The sequence below is a fragment of the Excalfactoria chinensis genome, chromosome 3, assembly GCF_039878825.1.
Source record: "Excalfactoria chinensis isolate bCotChi1 chromosome 3, bCotChi1.hap2, whole genome shotgun sequence".
NCBI lineage: Eukaryota > Metazoa > Chordata > Aves > Galliformes > Phasianidae > Excalfactoria > Excalfactoria chinensis.
Window position 1 is genome coordinate 101,396,343 of NC_092827.1, and position 11,525 is coordinate 101,407,867.

Consider the following 11,525-nt stretch of genomic DNA (forward strand, 5'->3'; position numbering starts at 1 on the left):
ACAGCTCCGCAGCCCGGCGTTCCTCTGTCTGCAGGTGGCGATGGAGTGGACGGAACCACTTCCGAAGAGCTCTGCGTTCTCTGCGGCCGCATCTCGGAATGGGAAAGCTGGAGGAGAGCCACACGGTGGCAATGTGCACAAGGAAATAAACCGCTGCATGAAAGCCGCAGCACTCGGAATCGCGTCGTTCCGCCTCCAGATCGACCCGCGGTCCCGTGCTGCGGAAGCTGGGCCGGCATCTCGAGCATTAGAAAGGCTTTAACGAAGTGAATGCAAGGGAGAGCATCTTTGCCGCCTACTTTGCTTCATGCTGGTGGATATCTTTAGTAAATTTGGGGCTGTTTGCTTTGGGCTCAAATATTCCCCGGTGGCTGGAAACTGGTGTACTGATGGAGACAAACTGGTTTTATCTGGTGTAAATCAATTTGCTGGCCTGGATTATCCTCAGGGACACTAGGGGAAAAAAAAAAGTCCTGAGAGTTTCCTCCAGAAATAGGAGCTCTGAGCAGCTTTCCTCTTGCTTTGGAGAGGGCAGAACTGCCTACATCCATGGGAATGTGGCTGCTCAAGCCCTGTTTTCTGTCTGTCCTGGTGCTGGTTGAGCAGTGTGTACCTGCCCGTGGCTTCTGCCCCCCTGCAGCAGATGCTGGGAAGGGGTAGGGAAATTAGAGTGCTTGGAGCAGCCAGAGGAGACCCAACTTCCCCGGGTGGGGAGGGGTCAGACCTCTGCGCCCTGATGTGCAGCTCCATGTGAGAAGTGGAGTCATGCTGACCCTGCTTCAGCTCGTTGGGAGATGTGTGTAAGCTGCAGGGAATCCAGAGAAGAACCCTCAGTCATCACCTTCCTAGGAAAAACGTGTTTGATATTTTTTAGTTAGGGAAATGCAATGCACAGCACCACCATTGCTGCTCTTTCCAAGTGAACCTGTTTTGTACTCAAACCTATTTCATTTTTGGCTCCCTAATGTTATGAAGTCAGCCCAGTTGTCAGCTTCTTGAAGACCCTTTCCAGCCCCTTTGGGTGGCTCTGGGCTGGGACTGTGTGCTGTGGCTGGAACCAAATTGGTGGGGCCAGTAGTAAAATTAGCAGAATTGAACTGGTTTGTGCATCCTCCTCGAGTTCCAATACAGGTCATCAAATTATGTGGATTCAGTTGGGTGCAATGGGGATGCTAATCCTCAGGCAGAACAAACACAGTGAATTACTGTTTGCTGATCTGGGGGCTCTGTGTTCCCTGCAGAGCATCCCCTGAGCCTTGCCCTGCTGAAGGCTGGCTGTCCCACTGCCCTCAGCCTGCAGATGGCATCTGCTGAGCCAGGCAGGAGGGAGCTCAGCTCTGGGCTTTTCTGGGCAGAGTTCCAGGCAATAATATCTTTTCCCACCAGTTGTGACAGATCTGAACTTCAGTTTGCATGAGAATCTCAAAAAAGGAACTCTTTAAAAAATAATAATAATAATAATAATGATAATCTTTTTGTTTTGTTTTGTTTTGTTTTGTTTTTCAGCTTGTTTGGTATTTTGGCTTGCAAACAGCCAGCTGGAGGGGAGCATGAGTGCATGAGTGCATCTGAACTTAGTCATACAATCAGAGAATCATGGAATTGCCTGGGTTGTAAAGGACCACAATGATCATCCAGTTCCAACCCCCTGCTATGTGCAGGGTCACCAACCAGCAGACCAGGCTGCTCAGAGCCACATCCAGCCTGGCCTTGAATGCCTCCAGGGATGGGGCATCCACAACCTCCATGGACAACCTGTTCCAGTGCGTCACCACCACTGAAAAACTTCCCCCTGATATCTATCCTAAACCTACCTTGTCTTAGCTTAAAGCTATTCCCCCTTGTCTTATCTCTATCCATGCTTGTAAACAGCCATTCCCCCTCCTGTTTAGTGCAGAGCTGGAGCACGGTTTTTGCACAGCCTTGATAACATCTGTTTGGTCCCTCTGTCTGTCTTTTGAGGATGTCTCCATCCTTATAAATGCCATGCATGCATCATGCTGTGGACTCACAGCTAAGCAACCACTGGCCATTTCCAGAATGTTGTGTAGAGCTTCATATCCACTGAGAAATGCTCATAAATTGGCTCAGGGTTCTCAGGTTCTGACCCCAGGTGGCAACCCTGATGTGGGTATCTTGCAGCCGAAACTGGGATGTGACCAGGACTGGGGAATGCTGCTGCAACATAGGCCTAGGGCAGCAGAACAAGTAGCTGAGAGTGCCCTGCCCAGAATGGCCCTCTGCTCTTGTCTTCCCTTTCCCAGCTTTCCTGGTAGTATTTTCAGAATGTTTATTTTGCTGTATGAGCTTTTCCTTGTTGCCGTTTTGTTGTTGTTTTAATGTGGTTGGGAAGCTTTACAAAAGCTGAGTGCTGTTCCCCCCTTTAAATCTGCCCCTTAAATTTGGCTCTGTTAAGTCAGCGTTAGGAACATGCTCTGCTCAGCACAGCTCCTGGGTAGGGACAGGTCATCAGGAGGCAAAGCTGCATGCTGCCCGGTGTACCCACGAGCTGTACCCACTTGATTCTAGACAATGGGGCTGTTCTGCAGTGGATTCATAAGGGTTCCGTTCAGCACAGAGACAAACAGTGAAGATGATGTTCACTTACATTCATCTCTATCCTCCAGGATAGGAAAGCAGGCTTCAACAGCCCAGATGATTTGGAAATGAATTGCAGAGCTGGGTGGGGAAGTCAGTGGCTCTTTTCTGAAGAATAGAGCCCTTAGTGTCTGCTCTGCAACACTATTCCCCTTTTGTCTGCATGTCTTTAGCTCTTTGTTATGTCAACATCTGTAGTTTTGAGTAAATAACATAAGGGGAGAATACATATTGTACTCCTGTTAAAGAAGCGGGGCTGGGCAGGGGCCAGATGACTGTATGAACTGTGCTGCCTCTGTGAGCAAGGAGCTCTGGAGTAAATGCAGCCATAGGAGTCCCAGAGACCCTCATTTATGATGAATGATATTGCTTAGTGCTTCATTGACTACATCCTTGCCTTGTGCCAGTCAGAATAGCCCCTGTGTCAGTCCCAGGGACATGCTGGTCTTCTGGAGCTGAGTACCTGGTGCTGTAAGCAGGACAGGATGCAAATGCCTACCTGTTAATGGAATTATTTGTCATGATTTCACAATGCTTTTATTTATGTGTGATTGCACAAACGTTAGAGCTCATTCTACCAAAGTCTTCTTAGAATCCTGCTTTGTTGCAGCTGCTGTCTCTGTTTCTCCATCTTCCTCCCAGCCGGTCCCAGGGACATTGGGCAGAGTTCAAGTCCCAGAGCAAAGGAGTTCTGCTGTTTTTGTAAGCATACAGGCAAGGGAGAGTAGCAAGGCTGGTAATCACTGATGGATACGCTGCTGCCTCAGCTCAGCTTTTGCAAGACCCTAGAGATGTGGTGTGGAAGGTTGGGAGCCTCACTAACTCTGGCTCACAGGGCAGCTAAATGTCACCCAGCTCTAGGAGAGATGCAGCATGAGCACAGCACCTTCACCATCTGATTTGCTGTGCGTGAGGAGCAGCCCAATGGCACTGACATCCATCCACGCAGCACGTCCCTGCTCAGGGCTAATGAGCAGCTCTGCTCATCAGTGCAACCTCCAAGGAAAAACAAGGGTGCCAAAAAATATTTGCCAAGTAAATATTATGAACTATTAGCCAGGTTGCGAGAGTAAACTTGGGAAGATGAGGTCCACCTTCTGCACTGGGCTGTTATTGCTCCCTTTAATAGAACCATGGTAGCAGTAGCTGGGAGTCTGCAGAAATACCAAGCTTCTCAGCTAGGCAATGTGTTTTATGCACATAAAAGAGTATCTGACTAAATGGTGGATCCTGCTCTGGGCCTTTCTCCCCTCGCTGGGTGCCATCCAGCCTCTGCATCACATTGGCTCCGTGTGGATCAGTTTGGAGAGAGACAAATGCAAGCCTGTCAAAGTGGTGTGGGGCAAAATAAAGATCCAGGTGGGAGCAATGTGGAGTAGAACTACCCTTTCTGCTGATGGAGGCTTTGGTGAATCCTTCCTATCTGACACTCGGTGATGGGGCAGTGAGTTTGTTGGGTGTGGGTTTGGTGCCCTGGTTGGGGGATGAGCACTATGCCTTTAGCTTTGCTCAGCTCCTTGTCTCTTCCAGGCCCTGGGTGCCCCCACCCTGCAGGTGTTTAAGGCCAGGCTGCACAGGGCTGTGAGCATCCTGGTCTGGTTGGAGGTGTCCCTGCCTATAGCAGGGGGCTGGAACTAGATGATCCTTGGGGCTCCTTCCAAACCAAACCTTTCTATGATTCTATGATCTTAAAGGGCAGTTACTTTGAGAAATTCATGCCTGCCAGTCCCAGGTGTGGCAATGAGAATGCTGTTAGCAGCCATCATCTTGACAGCTTGCAGCTAGCAATTTCACAGGGGAAATGCATATGTATCTTACTGGAGTGGAAGTCGATTGAAGGTGAGAGGACCGTTGGCCTGACCTGGTATACAACACAGAACAATTCCAGTCTTTCTACATTGACTCTCTGAATGCTTTTTTGGACTTCCCTTCCAAAAGAGTCCTTCTGGGGCAGGGTCTGCCTTGGGATGCCTTCCACATGGCCTGGAAACATTGCTGCAGTGCAGACAGCCGAAGGAACGGGCATCTGCATGAGTATATATGCATGTGATTCAGTATTTGCAGAGGACTTCATTTTTGGTATCTAATTAATTTTGTTAATTTTTGGTATCTAATTAATTTTGGCCTTTTTACTCTAAAGTGCTGCAGGAAGAGTTCACCTGGGATAGGCTTGCCTTCATGTTGAAAGCATCCTTCACCCATCTCTTTTTTTCCTTCCACATTCAGGAATGCCCTCAAAGCATTCTTTTGGTTGCATCCAGTTTCCCTTCTCTGGAGACGTGGTGGTAGATTTTGTTTCAGCAGAGGAAAAGGACTTTTAAAAGCAGGGAGGACAGTAAGGAACCTAATTTCAGTGGAAGGTTGGATGCCTAATTGCCCTTTGTGCCATTAAAAAACATCTACCCATATGTTTTGTGTTGTTTGCGGGCTCTTCCCTCCCCCCATGGGCGAAAATCGATTGATCAATGTTTGTTACAAAGTTATGAACAAACGTCTCTGGTCTCATTGATGTCAGCCCAGTGTGTTCTCCTTGCTAACAAAATGAGTTGCAAAGTCAGCAGGAGGCTTGCGAGAACACAGAGCGCGGGTTTTGTTTGCATAGCACACAGGGCTGGCCGCTGCTTAAATAACAAATCATCCATCTCTGCTACCACAGATCTTCTGACGGCTGCGGGTTTTGTTTTGTTGTTTGGGTTGTTGGTTTTTGTTTTTGTGTTGGTGTTGTTTTTTGTTTTTTGTTTTTTTCTCCTCAGAAATTGTTGTTTGAATAAAGGGTCATTTGCTGCCTTTATGAGGGAAAACAGCCATGTGAATGTGCAACAGCGCTGTGCTTCTCAGCCCTGTTTTCCAGGGGATTTGCAAAGGTGTGAGTGAGCTGCTGCTGCCTGCTCCCATCCAGCACCGACTGGGTATGGGGCAGCTTGGCCGCAGCTCCAAAAGAGCAAGCTGGTGGGCTCCTCTGCACTATGTGCAGCCATAGGCAGGTGGCTGATGTGAGCAGGATGTGGGGCTTTTTTCGGAGGGATCCAGAGGGACCACAGAGTCCAACTCTGTCCCACACAGCACCCCCAGCCCCAGTGTCTGAGAGCGGTGTCCCAGCGCTCCCTGAGCTCCGGCATCAGGCCGTGCCCACTGCCCTGTGCATCCTGTGCCATGCCCACCGCCCTCTGGGGCACAGCCTTTCCCTCACCCCAACCTGCCCTCCCCTGACACAGCTCCATGCCGTTCCCTTGGGCCCTCCCTCCCTGTGAGGAGCTGCAGGCCCTGTGTAAGAAAGGTGCCCATTTCGAAGCCAAACACTCTGGAGGATGAGAAGATGGCTTTCTGGCTATTGCTCTTATTTCCTGTATTCCTGCAGCTTCGAGCTTTCTTTCTTCTGCCAAATTTTGATCCTTAAGTCTTGCAGTGCAATTAAGTTGACTGTCTTCGATTTTGCATCGCTTGCATTCAGCATTTGAAGGTTATTTTTAATGTACATAAACAAATATGGGCTGTAATGCAGCCACAAACTGTGATTATCGCTTCCTCCCACCTTTTCCTCCTCCGTTTCTCTACTTTCCGCTCTAACAGCAGGAACCAAAAATGTGCAAAATAAAGAGAGATATTTTTTAATTTATAGGAGTTCTTGAAAGGCTCCTTTAGGCTCAGATTAAACCCTACCCCAGGTTCAAGGGAAAATTTAAGAAAATCAATTTTCCCAGGCTAAAAAAGAGCAGAACCACTGCAGTTTATATAGTGCTCTTTGTTACTTGAATCAATGGCTCTGTTCCCATGAATGGCTGAATAATCACTTTCTTATATGATGTCGGTACACACAGACTTATCTCCTCTGGACTTTGTTGTTGAACCTGCAGTAAAACATTTTTGATCATTAACGGTTTCTTGCTCTTATCCTTGCTTAATTTTTTTCCCCTGTATTGGAATCTTGCTCAGAGTTTGAAATGCAGCGATTATTGCCTGCTGTGGCACTGGCATGGAGTATGAAACTATTTCTCAAATTAATGCTTTGCCAAGAAATCGTGAGAAATGTCATTCACAACAGTATTTTCAAACCATCTCTTAATTACTAATAGCAAGAGAAGACGTGCCCATCTCAATAAATGACCATTTCAGAAGCTATGACTGTGGCAAAGTACATATGCACCAGACCACAGTGGGTGCTGCTGCTCTAACAAGTCCTGGTCTCTGCTGAGGTGTCTGTCCTGCCTGCCAACCCCACAGCATGAGATGGGATGGAAAAGCATCCCGGCAGAGACTACTGAGCCATTGTGGGATGGATACATGTGTTAAAGTGATGGCAGGACACCACTTTGAGGCCTCATGGCTCTCTGCAATGACCTGAAAGGAGGCTGTGTGAGGTGGGGTCGGCCTCTGCTCCCAGGGAACAGCCATGGGACGAGAGGGGATGGCCTCACGTTGTGCCAGGGGAGGTTCAGGTTGGCTGTTAGGAACAATTCCATCTCCCAAAGAGCGGTGAGGCAGAGGCACAGCTGCACAGGAATGGTGGGGTCATCATCCATGGAGGTGTCCCAGAGCTGTTGGGGATGCGGTGCTGAGGGACGTGGGCAGTGGGCACAGTAGGGTGGGCTGTGGTTGGACTTGGTGATCTTAGTGGTCTTTTCCACCATAATGATTCTATGACTCTCTATTACGAGGCTTTCCATTGTCTTCAATGGTCCTGCTGTTCTAGTTACAGTATTGTGAGTGTCCTTGCCAGAACTTGATCCCTTCAGGAACCAGACAGGACCTGACTTGAAAAGGGAAAATGAAAACAAAAGGCTTTTTCTGTTTTGTTTCAGTAATTCATGCTTATTACTGCTTTGTATTTTAAGCATCACCTTTTCCATTTACAAACAGTTGCATTATGAAAAAGATATTTCCAGCTGATAGTAACCTTGGCAGTAGTTGTCAAGGCTAATAGTCTGACATTTCAGATCACCCACAACTAATCAGCTGAGCATGGCAACACATTTGAGAAAGCCATTACGGGCGCGTGGCCGCAGCACGGGGTGTCACGGCAGCGCTGATGGCCGCCTACAAAGTGCCTCATTTCCCTCTGCTTTGTGGGCACATGGCAGAAAAGCACTTTCGAGGAGCTCGGGAGCATCCAGGCACGAGCAGAGTGAATGGCATGTGCTTCCAGCTGCCTGCTCCAGCTCCGTGAGGGGCTTTCTCCATCTCATGAATGGCTGCGGTGGGGACATCTCCTTTGGGGTCTCCTATGTGCAGTCCCTCTGGTCCAGGGCTGAGGTCCTCAGCTGGGGAAGGCAGCTGTTTTCTGGCTCTTCTCAGTTCAGTGGTGTGTGAACATGGGTGTGTGGCCTTAAGCAACAGGGCTGAATGTCAAAGCCCACTCTGCTTAGCAAGAGGAAAAACCTCTTGCTAAATAAAGCCAAGATTTGTGCAAGAACGCTGAATGGAAGCTGTGCCTCTGCCTCAGGACCTGAGAATGGTGTAGGTTGGAAGGGACCTTAAAGATCATCCAGCCCCAACCCCTGCCATGGGCTGGCTGCCCCTCACCAGCTCAGGCTGCCCAGGATCCATCCAACCTGGCTTTGGGCACCTCCAGGGATGGGGCACCCACAGCTCTCAGTGCCAGGGCCTCATCATCCTGCCTGGGTTCCCATCTGGTTCTCCAGCTTTGTGTAGGTTGAAAATGATGATAGTTACGTTGTTCTGCAAAATTCTCAGTGGTCTATGATGAGAAACTGATGTAAGTACAAGCATGAGGTGGGCTATAGAATGGGCTCAATGCTGTGTGTGGTTCTCCAGTGCACACTTAAAGATAATGTGTTTTCATGGACACAGTTCAGTGTATAAAAAGACGACTCTCTACCTGTTACAGCACCTTGGAGTAAATGATGAATGCTACGACTCTTCTCTTTGGAAGCAATGAACAGCAGCTTAATATAACTATGCTTCTGTAACTGAACATTGACACCAGGCTGAGATCTTTAAAGAAAAGCTGCTTGCAAGCAAGCCTCATGTCATACTTCCCATAGCATTCTGATAGGTAGGAATATCTCGGTGAGGGCTTTATTTTGTCTGGGGTTTTTGGAAACCCAGTGCATAACTCGCTTTGTGTTTCTGGATATAGCTGGGATAACTGGAGCTTGGAAGAAAGCACTTGAAATCCCGGTCCTGTCCATTCTCATCTGTGCTCAGTGCAATCCATCTCACTTGCCTAAGCTGCTATGGCAATTAAACCTATGGCAATTAAATCACCCCTGCCTGTAGGTTAGCTTTATATTAGACTTCTAGCCCAGATGATAAAATTATTGCTCATTAACCCACCTTCATTTAGGAAGCAACAGAATTGGCGGGGCTGTTCTGCATTACGTTGGATACAGGTGGTTAAAAATAGCTGATGGACTTTGATGGAGGGCAGCACACAAGGATAGGGGACTCTGTTTATGTGACTCCAGGGTGGAAAGAAACTAATGATCCAATACTGTTTGGTTTTACCCTGCAGAGCAAGCTGAATCTGGGTTTTCTTGCCTGTATCAGAACCCGGCTCTGAGCTGGTGAGCACAGCACTGGTGTACACACAGAGTTGTGTGCTGCTTGTTACTTTATCCTCCTCATCTGTGCACAGAAACCTGTTGGTGCGAGGGGAGGAAAACACTCTGCCATGTTTTTGTGCTGCTTCCCAGCTCCTGCTATTTGCAGGTGTCTTCTGCTGACAGCACTGCCTCTTTCTTTTCTGCCCTCTGACAACTGCATGAGTTTTGGGGGAAGAACGAGGGGGAAATGTGAACGAAACATCTTTGTTTTCTGGGATTTTTCTTCATTGGCTTAATTGCAACAACATTTATATCACATAGTACAGTGCACCAAGGTTGTAATTTTCCTATCACCTAAATTGCAGGCTGGAAATTGTGTTAAGAAAGGACTGTAGAGAATGAATTGCTGCTTTCAAAATGACTATTGTTAGCTGACAATGTGACCGGCAAATGATTACCAAAGGCAGGATATTTCTGTGTGTGATGTTAGTGAACTCTAGCATGGCGTTTCTGAACGCGTCTAAGCACACATTGAATAATACATCTTGAACTAAAAGCAGTTGTTGCCTTTCAGACATGTGCCTGTACGTCTTACAGGCACTTATAAATAAAGAAAAAATAATTGAAGGGGACTCATTCCATATGTATAATTCTCTATCTGTGTATTACATTGATATTTAATTCTATTTCCCGTGGAGGAAATAGAAGCCGATGGCAGCACTGGGTGTTCCATTCCATCAGTTCTGGTTGCAGGACGATTTGTCTGGATGCTGTTTTGTTGGTGCCACCGTGCCTTCCTGCTTGGTACCTAGAGCCCACAGCACTCTGGGGCTTTGGTTCAGCACGTACCTAATGTTAATCGGGGCAGGGGGGTGGGGGGGTGGGGATTTTCATTGCCGAATGAATGAGAGCACTGTATGAATGGGGAGAACAAAAGCAGGCTGTTTTGTTCCTGTGCACTCTCGATTTGCTTTCAGGCTTTTCTGGTTCAGTCAGCTGCGATGCGTTGCTGGACTAAAGTGCCTGGCACATCAAACAGCCCCACAGGTCCCGAGGAATGGGTTGGAGATGCTGCCACATGAGGGCTGACAGCCTGGCAGAGAGCGCTGGGCAAGCGCGGCATTGCAGGACACGCAGGTTCCAAATGAGCAGGAAAAGATCAATTAAGATGATGGACGGCTTTAGTAGATTAGAAACATTCTTCGTTTTTTTAAAGAATGATGGCATGGTCGTACTCAGAATGTGAAACTGCCAATCTAATTAGCAGGTGCTGCAAGTGAAAAAAAGCAAGGAATTACCTTGTCTTCTCATTGAATAACCCAGCTCCATGTGTGTGTGTGTGTGTGTTGATCTCCATCTTGCTTCCAAGCTGAGTTTTAGCTGCAAGGAGAGGAGAGGAGAGGAGAGGAGAGGAGAGGAGAGGAGAGGAGAGGAGAGGAGAGGAGAGGAGAGGAGAGGAGAGGAGAGGAGAGGAGAGGAGAGGAGAGGAGAGGAGAGGAGAGGAGAGGAGAGGAGAGGAGAGGAGAGGAGAGGAGAGGAGAGGAGAGGAGAGGAGAGGAGAGGAGAGGAGAGGAGAGGAGAGGAGAGGAGAGGAGAGGAGAGGAGAGAAAAACAGTGACATCTGAGTTAAAATCTATCTATCTATAGATATTGTGCATAATTTCACAGTCCCATCAGGGTTTATTTCCTTTGCAAAGACATCAGAGCAGACTATGTTAGTAAAACACATTCTGTACAGCCCTTGCTGCTGCCCTGTTCTCTGAAGAACAGTTTAGTGAATGCTTGTTACAGCCCATATTAAGCCCCTTTTAGCAGGCACAGGATAAAGGAATTAAGTGCGATGGGGAGAAAGCCTTGTGCATATTTACTCTGCCTCAAAAAAAAAAAAAAAAAAAAGAAAAAGAAAAAAAAGAAAAAGAAAAAGAAAGTCCAAAAAGGCTTTTGATAACTGAAGCCCTAATTTTTCTTTTTTTCTTGCACATCCATTGCTGGAAAATGCATTTTGTACCTCACCGTAGCCCAGGCCTTGAAGAACCAGGTGAAGAAAGCAATTTCATGCTTCACGCCACCATTAACGTCTGGTTGTAATCTTCAGAGAGCAAGTCCCTCCTGTTTAAGTTGGGAATAATGAAGGGTTTAACTTTTTGGTGCTGTCAAATTAGGCACGGGAGGGGAAACGGGGGCCCACTTCCCTCTTGGTGGAGCGGAGATTGCCTGCACGGACAAGTAAGTGAGCATTACAGGTGATTCTTCCTGCGCGCGGAGGTAGAGAGGTTCCATTTATTGCCATCAAATGCATTTAGCTGGAAGTCAAAGCCCTTAGCTTTTTGCTCACCGCGAGTCTGGACCAGAAGACAATCAAACCATAAGGGTCATTTTCTGCATGAGCTAACCTTTTCCTCTCTTATGGTTTGAAGCCTTTGT